Source organism: Pholcus phalangioides, unplaced genomic scaffold, assembly GCF_987345545.1.
Source record: "Pholcus phalangioides strain wild (caught in Gottingen) unplaced genomic scaffold, Ppha-v1.0 ptg000005l_1, whole genome shotgun sequence".
In the NCBI taxonomy this organism is placed as follows: Eukaryota; Metazoa; Arthropoda; class Arachnida; order Araneae; family Pholcidae; genus Pholcus; species Pholcus phalangioides.
Genome location: NW_028301598.1, coordinates 6,205,856 through 6,216,323, shown reverse-complemented (window position 1 = coordinate 6,216,323; position 10,468 = coordinate 6,205,856). Strand labels below are relative to the sequence as shown.

At 36.6% G+C, this 10,468-nt stretch overlaps 1 protein-coding gene across 2 annotated transcripts in view; it reads left to right on the top strand.

Annotated features, from left to right (window-relative positions):
• Positions 1-3,839: 3,839 nt before the first annotated feature.
• Positions 3,840-10,468, top strand: part of LOC149085788 (rabphilin-3A-like) — a 71,561-nt gene continuing 64,932 nt past the window's right edge. Inside the window, exon 1 of one of the 2 annotated variants that reach the window (XM_089232187.1) lies at positions 3,840-3,991. The gene's annotated coding sequence lies outside the window, so the exon portion shown is untranslated. Of the gene's footprint in view, positions 3,992-4,063; positions 4,401-10,468 lie in introns of those variants that run through there. The other variant, XM_089232188.1, reaches the window with a different exon arrangement.

Genomic DNA, 10,468 nt, shown 5'->3' with positions numbered 1-10,468 from the left:
GTTTTTATGATGCTATAATTATGTTGTCAAGGGTACCCTCCCCCGCCCTACTTTTTCTAATGTTTTGAGTGGGAGCCGTGACAACAGTGGTTTTGGCCGTGATCGTGTTATTGGCAGGGCCGCAAACACATGGGGGCTCACCTGGACACCGTTCGGGGACTCAGAAAAATCACTTGGCCCTGGGTAGCAGGTGGGTCTAATGCCCCAGGCGCTGAACTAGAGGGGAGCATCAAAATGCGTACTTTCTCCGGCTGACAAAGCATCTAGTTGCGGCTCTGATTATTGGCATAGGTGGAGGGACCAGAAGTGGACATTCGCCCTCCCCGTTATCTATGCATAACTTCGGTGATGCATATTTTCTGAAGGGGGGGGGGGGGATTGCATCCACTTATGGCTGGCCAAGCAGTGCCGTCTTAACGCATGGGCCCACCCGGGCACGCTCCGGGGGCCTAAAGGGGAGAGAGCCTCAGAGAAATTAGAACCGGTTGAAAATTTGTGAGGTAGGGCCTCAGAAAAATCACATAGCCCGGGGACACATGATGCTCTTAAGACGGCCTTATGGACAAGCCGTCGTTTTAGCGCCCTAGTGTAATGTTCAAGAAGTAGAGTATAGTTAAAAAGAACGGGTACACAACTTCCGTTCAGTGAGTCAAATGCATCCCGCAAAGAGGTTCTTAAAGAAAGTATCAATACGCCAGTTTCTGGCCCGCGGACTGAAATGTTTGTACAACCCTATAATAAATAATATAATAAATAATAATAACAATAATCTTTAATAATTTATAGATTAAAGGTTGAATTCGGTGCCCGTTCTGGTCCAGTGTCTGTGCACCAGACCCATGCTCCCTACTTCCTAGAGCAGCCCCCTCCCCCTTCCGACCTGACTTTCACGGGCCCCTTTAGTCAGGCCCGTGATTTAGGGGGGCCGTTGCCCCCCTGGCTTTTGAAAATACACTACAAATGGTATATATATATACAAATATATATATATGCGCACCTTTAGTATATGCTCTTTGCCCCCCCCCCCCCCCCCCCGGAAAAAGTTGAAATGACGGTCCTGCCTTTAGTGAATTTATTGCGTGAAAAAAAAAAAATGAGAATCGTCCCAGGCTCCAGGGCTGGAGCCTTGTTAGCCCCACCCTCGCAGGGACCATGACCAGCAGGGCCGCAACTAGATGCTTGATCACCCGGGGCAAGGGCACATTTTTGACGCCCCCTTGTAATGTTGAAGGAGAGGTTTCAGAATGAAATTTGCGCCCCCTCGGGTCCAGCGCCCGGGGCATGAGACCCACCTGCTCCTCCCTAGTTGTGGCCCTGATGACCAGACCCACCTGTTCCACCATTAGAGGAAGATTAATTATATACCCCCTTCTAAGGTTCCGCTCTAGCTACAGCCCCGTTCGGCGTTGCGCTGCACCATGGCCATTTCTACAGCATCAGGGACTTCCTACTGAAAGTACCAATTAAACAGAGGCAGATTTATGGTTTTGCTGCCTGTTGTGAACACAAATTTTGTCACTCTTCTCCTGTTCCAGACTCTGCCACGAAGCTGGGCTGGAAGAGATCTCGGCAACGGAATAAGTCCAGTGAAAAAAAGTTCTGGCGTTCATTCATTCATGTCACTCTTCCATCAAAGTCTAATTTTCTTGACCACTCATTCCACAAATTTCGCTGCCGCTTTTCGAACTTGCTACTCTGGGCAATATAGCGAGTCTCCTAGGTAGAGTGATATGTAGAAGCTCTTTCTGTAAGTCCCCCCCCCCCCCCCCCCGCTTAAATACGCTTCTGAATTTACATATTTTATTTCGAATATCATAGCATGCACAAAATCTCATTATAATGAGACCTCTCCTGAGTGTGCCCATGCTTCGAGCAGGGCTGCCCTTATCAGACGCGGGGCCCGGTGCGGAAATAATTTCGGCGCTTTTTAGCCCCGATTTTATACATTTTACGAGGAATCGGCATCCAAAACACTCGAGCATTACCACAAGAAAAATATCCATTCACCAATGGAAATCCAGAATCAATGAAAGAGAAAAATATCCCAGGTTTAAGAAAATTCAGAATTAATGAGAAATAATTCCTTAACTGATGAAAATTCAGAATTAATGAGAAATAATTCCTTAACTGATGAAAATTCAGAATTAATGAGAAAAAAAATTCCAGAATTGATAGAGATTCAAAAATAATGAGAGAAATTACAATTGATTAAAATTTCAGAATCAAATCAGTTAAAGTTCAGACACCTTTTTAATACGAAAAAAAAAAAGTATTTGATGTGTATATAAATATTTTTCACTTACAGAATGTGCGGGATCCCCCCAAAACCACAGAACCCGGTGCTCTTGCGACAGACCGCACATATCGCACACCCCTGAAGCTGTTTTCCTGAGTAGGTTTTATGCACAACGTGAGGCATGAAAACCTGTTTTAAGAAAAACCAACACCTTGTAAAGTACCTGCTGCTGTAGAAGGTGTTGGAAAAACCCGGCTCTTACCAGACGTGGGAAATGGCTAGGTCAGGGGCGTAGCCAGAAATTTCGTTCGGGGGGGGGGGAACCAAAGTGATAGAACAATGGATTTGGCCATCTTTTTCCCTTTTTTCGGTCATTTTCTCACATTTCTGGAGGGGACCAGACCCCCCAAGTCCCCCCCCCACCCCGCTACGCCTTCGGGCTAGGTGCGGAAACAATAGCTGGATCCACGTCCGCAAGTAGATGCTTTGTCACCAGGGGCAAGCGCGCGTTTTGACGCCCCCTTGTAATGTTAAGGGAGAGGTATCAGAATGAAATTTGCGCCCCCTCGGGCCCAACACCCGGGACTCGAGACCTGCCTGCTCCCTCTAGTTGCGTCCCTGGCTGGGGCCAGAGTCGTCTTAATAATTTCGGGTTCCCTTATCCCAGACTATATATTCTGTAGGAAAGGGGGCGGGGGAATCGACACATCTCCAAAATGCTGAAAAATTTCCATACAAAAATTTAGATACAATTGAATTTGAATTAACAAAAAAAAATGTAATGAATTTTTTTTAATTGATGGACGAAATAATTTCAAAACCAATTAAAATTGGAACCTAATGCCTGAGAACTCATGCAAATTCAGAACTGCTGATCGAAAATGAGAAAAATAAACAACAGATATATATGTATATAAAATCCCAGTACCCAGTTCAGAATAAATGAGATATAATTTCAGACCTAATGAAAATTCTGAATAAATGAAAGAAATTCTTCCAGAATTGATGTAAATTCTGAATAAATGAAAGAAATTCTTCCAGAATTGATGAAAATTCTGAATAAATGAAATTCTTCCAGAATTGATGAAAATTCAGAATAAATGAAATTCTTCCAGAATTGATGTAAATTCTGAATAAATTAAATAAATTCTTCCAGAACTGATGTAAATTCTGAATAAATTAAATAAATTCTTCCAGAACTGATGAAAATTATGAATAAATGAAATAAATTTTTCCGGAATTGATGAAAATTATGAATAAATGAAATAAATTTTTCCGGAATTGATGAAAATTCTGAAAAAACAATTGAATGAAAGAAATACATATTTCCACAATTGGTGAAATTTAAGAATTTACGAAAGAAATAATCATTTAATTACGTTGATTGCGAGGCCCGGTGTGACCGGACCTGTCGCACACCCCTAAGGGTGGCTCCGCTAGACGACATACCGTTTGGGAACTGTTACTTGCAGATGCAGTTTTGAACCAAGAGGTAAAAAAACATCTTTTTAATTTCCGTTCCAGATGGCGCCACCACTGAGAACTGAGAGGCAGGAAATTGGGTAAACAAAAATAACGAGTATGTCTCTGTGATCCCCCAGCCATCATCATCTCGAGGACGATCCTCATCTCGGGACCCCTCTCCACCCCTTTCCATTTGCATCCATCCGTCGCCGGCATTTTCCACCAGTCACACACATTAAACAGAATGCCATGGAGGAAATAATGGGAGCCGGTTTCTACCGGCACATTGTTGTGAGTTCTCTCTCTCTCTCCTCTTATCTCTTTTTCTCCTTTATACATACACGGGATGGGATCGATTTCTTTCCTTCATTTTTTTTTATCAGCAACAACCACATGTTGGTCAAACACTTGTGGATTCGCGCCCGATCCATATGTCGGGCCTGTAGCCTTTTATTTTGTTTTGTTTTCTTTTTTTTTTCATTGGGCCTTTGCCAATAAGTTCTTCTTTTGTTTTTTGTTGGGCTCACTGGTTAATAATCCGTTTCTATTAATGGCGATTTAGTTCCGTTTTGTTACGAATTCCAAAGGTGAGAGATAATGACGTAATTTCATTAGCATCAAGAACTCATTATCAAATTGTAGCTGTTGAAGGGTTAGTGGAAATTCATTAAAAGTATTGATGAATTAAAAGTCATGAAAGGTAGATGAATTTTTAATTTTCTTAAAGTTATGTAAAATATCCAAAGCTAATGAAATGCCAATGTACTCTTCAATATTTGTTTTTCTTCATTCTTAACCCTTCACTACAGTCTGTTGAAGTCACAGGAATAATAAATGATAATATCATAGCAATCATAAACTTTAATTATCGTATTCTTTTATTATACAGTAGACTCTCACTCTACTATCCAGCCCAGTTAAAAATAGTTAGAATTATCCATAATAAAATGATGAATAATTTCTTTGCTAAGACTATAGATGTGAGGTGAGAGATGACATAATTTCTCTCATTAGGATCAAGAACTCATTACCAAATTGTAGCTATTGGAGGGTTATTGGAAATTAATTAAAAATGAATGTAAAAATTGGAGAATATTGATTTTTCCTTTTAAATAATGAAAAACTTTTACTAATTTTGTATACATTATGAAATATGATTAAGTTTTCATTTCCTGAAACATTTAAAACAAAACAATTTTTGGTGTTATCAACTCGTAATGGCAAGTTTTAGTTCCAGAATATTCTCAGCAGGGTTGGCAGGTTTTTGACGCATGGAAGTTTTTGATGGTTTTGTCCCAGAGCTACTCTCAGCATCCAGGGGTTGATACTCGAGATACCAATTAATACCACTCAATTATTCAACCCTTGTCCTCAGGTCGGAGTAAAATATTATTTATTTACAGCTTTAACAAATAACGTATATATGAGGATGGTTTTAAATTTCATACTTATAAATCAGTACATATGTTTTATGCTACTACTCCTTGAGCGAAAGGGGAATGGAGAAAGCAATAGGTCAAGACTTACCCCAGGCTTTCGTCATCTTCCACTCCTTCCACTGTTCCCCAAAAACCGGACAACCATCTCTCATCAAGACCCAGTTCGTTCTGTCTCTTTCAACCACCTTCTCTCGTCCAATTTCCTCCTGTTTCCCTCATTGGTTCCGTCTCCTAAACGTCACACCCCCTCCCCTTTGGGTCCCAGACTAGAATCCCTTACTGGAATCTCGCTGCTGCCCCGATGTCTACATACCAATGATAAATCCATCTGCCACTCCTTCTCAAGGTACCACTGCCCAAAGGGCAGGGTCAATTCTGAGAATCTGCAAAAGGCGTTGGAGGTAACACCTGTGCATATAGGTGCCTCACCTATTTCTATACACGATATGTGAATAAAAGTCCAACCCAGTTCCCAGACTGTCTGGCGTCGTAAATAAAATTATATTCTAAAAGTTAGCGAGTAGCTTTTTACAGTTTAAACCAGTGGTTCTCAACCTTTTATAGTTTTTGGCCCACTTTGAACCACATTTTCTTCTCGTGGCCCATTCATCTTACCTAGGCCCCCTCACAAAGGAGCGAAACACTTTCTACTTTAATTTTAATCCAAACTAAATTTATGATGAACAAAAATTTTATAGATAAGATCAATCAAAATGGGAGGGGTGGAGATTGCCACCTTTCTTACGGGATAAATTATATGGGAATAATAGGTATATGTGCGAAATGCGGACCATCTAAGGAACCTACACAATAAATCGTCCCTACCAACACATCATTATGGGTCTGCACCTTACCATGGGCTGGAGCTCAGTGAACTTCCTTCTTTTGGGGGTTTTATGCATGGCCGTCTCACTATCATGGTTCCCCGGGCAAAATTCTGGGGTGCCCCTTTACATAATCAAAACAGCTTAAGGAAGGAAATATTTACTCAAAAATTATAGTACCATATGTGACCATGAAGGACCTCCATGGGCACCCCCAAGTCATGCTTATATAGATTTAGATGGCTCCTGTTTCATGGACAGCTCTGCTGGATTTTGAAAGTGTAGTCACACTTTTTTACCAACATATTTCACTTGAAAACTTTATTCCTTCATATCTCTCTGCGGGGGGCCCCCTTCACCACTTGTCATGACTCCCCCTTCATCTGATTTTCACTTGTGGCCCCCTTAATATATCCCAGGACCACAAGGGGGCCATATGTCCCCAGGTTGAGAAACACTGGTTTAAACTATCACATCAAAAACCTCAAACATTGCTTTACAATATAAAAATTCCCATTGGAAATACATATGTTAATTACATGTAATGCTCCAAATGACTATGCTATACAAAGAATTAACACAATATGATTGCAAAATTATTTTATACTCTCTACCGAATTATTTTGGGCCATACATATATTTTGTTTTCCTTATAAAATATACAATTTAAATAAAGCATAGAATAAAAGCTGAAGGAAAAACTATGGGGAATGAATTGATATTTTTCATTTTGAGATGATTTTTGACCTTCCAAAATTTCTTCAACTGCTTATATATGTGTATGGATATATACATCTGTTATACTCTTTTTATAACAAATAGTTGTTTAAAAAGGTTTTTTTTACGCCATATATGTAATGTTGGTTTCTGTTATTATTAAATTGTCTAGATAACCACAGATACTTAAAATAATACTCTTATTGGGCATAACATTAGAATACATCTAAAAATAAAAATACTAAATTGTAGGACTAAAATGCCCTTTAATTTGGTAGTGCGGGTTTGTATGTGGTGCTTAGGAAAATCCTGTTACTTATTCTTAGTGCAAAAGTAAGAATGACTAAGTTTGACTATGATATAGTATATTTACTAGTACTTATATAATGAAATTGTTTTTCAATTGAAGCTGTATCTAAACCTGCAAACAATACCTAGAGTACCAGGTCCTGCCAGCTCTAGTTTGATTGAAAATATTCTTTAAAACTCTAGATTTATACAAAATAAACTGAGAAATTTTTAGGTGAGAATGAGTGAGTTAAATTGATGCGCTAACACACAGATGCTGCTTGAGAATTTTTGAAAAATATGGAAAAAAATTTTGGGCAGATCAGAAAATTTAACGTATCAAAATATATATTTCATACTCAATAGTTATAATTCAAAATATGATACACTTTAATCTACCTGAATGTAAGTTTTGTTATTTAAAAATATCTATCAGGTTGAAAAAAAACTATTTGACTACATTGACATTAAGTTTTTCAAAAGCTTTTTTAAGCTATTCTTATAATCACCTTCATTCTAAGAAGATACAGAACCATTATTTTCGTCAGTGAACGTACACTTAAATTTTGTATCACTCATATTTCTTTCCAAGCTGTGCAATTCAGCAATGTTGGTTTTATTTTTTTGCATTGTTGGCTATAAATTTCAGTTTTCTCCATCTCCTTTACAAAGAATATTCTTAAGCATTTTCTCTGGAAGGACTACTATTGTAAATTACCAGAGAATATTCTTATCAAAAATAAGAAAAATTATTCTTAAGTTATATTTACAATAGTAGTCCTTCCAGTGAATATCCTCACATATTTTCCTCAATGAAAATATTCTCAAGTTATTTATAGAGACCCCCATTTATTATAATATATATTATTATATATATCCTTGTGAATATTCTCTGGAAGGACTACTATTATAAATAACTGGGGAATATTTTTATTGAAAAAATAATAAGTTATTTATTAATTTATAACAGTCCCAGAGAATACTCTCAAGTTATTATAGAAATTATTTATATTTTAATATAATATTACTATTAATATTCTTGAGAATATTCTCTTTAAGGACTGTTATAAATTACTGGAGAATATTTGTATCAAAAATAATAAGAACTATTATCAAGTAATTTATAATAGTAGTTATGTCTTCTCGAATATTATGTATATCCTCGAACATTCTCCATGATGAAAAGATTCTCAAGAATATTCTAAATATTATTCTCGAGAATTTTACATCTCTAGCCAAGACATTATAAGTATAATCATTTGTCATTGAAATAAGTTAAGTTTAATTCTTGCAAAAATTATTTTGTTTTAGGTTAATATTTTGTTTATTTTGACCTTTTCTGCAGTGTAGTAAAAATCACTAAACCCCCTGTAAAATGTGTTATCTTTGTTAATGAGACTTAAGCTTAATTAAGGCTTTCAGCAGGTACAGAGTAAGGTATAGGTAAAAATGTTCCATTTAAAAATCGCCTACAAAACATACCTGGGATTTTCACTGCTAAAATAAGAGGCTTTTAAGGAGGCAACGTATGTTGTCAACGGTGGTAAAAGGGTTAAAAGTGTATGTATCCGTACTGTACAGCAGACTGGGCAAATCCCAGGTGTCAAGTTGCCATGGAGACTAGAAAATTTGTATTGACCCCTAAAACTTTATATGCATCATTGCTAAACTGAAGTGTAAGCATGACATAATTTTTTTTAAATTTCATAATAATGTGTCTTCTAACAGGGAAAGGGGAAGGGGGGGATCATAAAATCCTGGGAAAGTAAAAAAAAAAATAAGGACTGTTTTTCCTGGGAAAGGGGGATATGTGCTTGGCTCCTAAGGAATTTGGCTTTTGCCTAAATTTTTTTTCCAATTTGTCTAGCCCTGCTGTACAGTATACATGATTTCATGTTTCCGGCCATTAAGTTAGACATGAAATTTATCCTAACATGTGTACAATATTTTTATTCTTGGACTTCATTTTTCTGCAATAGATTTTTAAAATGTACAGTAACTTAAAGCACATAAACATTTATCAAGTACTGTCCTGTACGAAGAGGTCACAAAATATGAATAAGAGCGGGTTTTGGTATAAAATTTATTCAGTTGATATTTTTACATGTTCAAAAAAGTATATACAGTGAGATACTTCAGCTAACAAATGCATCAGCTTAAGAATTTTTCAGCTAACAAATGCATCAGCTTAAGAATTTTTCAGCTAACAAATGCATCAGCTTAAGAATTTTTCAGCTAACAAATGCATCAGCTTAAGAATTTTTCAGCTAACAAATGCATCAGCTTAAGAATTTTTCAGCTAACAAGATTTTACTTTTTTTTGCCCTATCTCTACCTCAGTATGAATACAAATTCAGTTAGTGAATTATTTTTTTTTGATACAGATGAACACACTAACACACAGCCACATTATGAGCTAAAATTTTACAATAATCATCATCAGGATTACTGTCACTCGAGCCCAATTAAATTTATGTCGGCCTTGGAAACTGTTCCAGATGTACCTCCATTTCCCTCTCAGAAAAGGTTTTGGAACCTATTCATGGGAAATGAAAAAATTGAGCTGATTGAAAATGCACAATAGGGGATGTCTCAACAAGTTTGGGACTATGATTTTATATATTTTGGGGGATTGGCATATATATCCATTATCGCAGAATTTCAGGAATGCTAAGAAATATTGCCCTTGTATGCAGAAAATGACCACGGTGCGACAAGAATGATCAAATGAGCTATGAAATATTTATACATTGTGTTCTGTTAATGGACCTATAAACTCAGGGGGTTGTTAGCAGACATCAAGCGGAACAAAAATTGCAGTGGAACATGGTGGTCTAAATCCTGATCAATAAGAACTCAGAATTAATGCAAGAAATAATTTAAAGAATTGGTGAAAGCCTCCAATAATTTACTGTGAGTGTAGGGCTTCACAATGCTTGGAGGGTCCTGCACAACTACACCTTTCAAAGGGCAGCTCTAAGCTATAGATCTGAATGTTTTTAGTATACATATATACTGTATATATATATGGGTCATTCCCAAAAAAAGTGTACATTCCACATTTTTGAAATGGAAAAGTCAAAGTTGAATTTTAAAAATAAAATTGATCTCAAATTATAGCCAATGACTTGAAGTTTAATATTTTATAAATATTTTTCACTGTTATTTTGTAATAATATTTTATTTTCGGGTTTTATGACTGAAAAATCATGGATTTTGTCCACTTTGTTACTAAAAAAAATATCGCTCTAAAAAATTATTATTGCTGTTTTATCTCTTAAAAAATAATGAAACCAGCTCATTTCTTACACATATACTAAAAAAAAGGCAGTTAACATTTTTTTTTACTTTTTTTTTCTGTCATTTTAATGGTTTTTCATGATTTTTTAGAAATAGTACATGGAACTGTTTATTTTTTACATATATGTAGCTACTCAAAATCAAAACTTTTTATTTCTGACAATTTGGTAATTTATAATTTAACATCTTAGTTTGAAGTG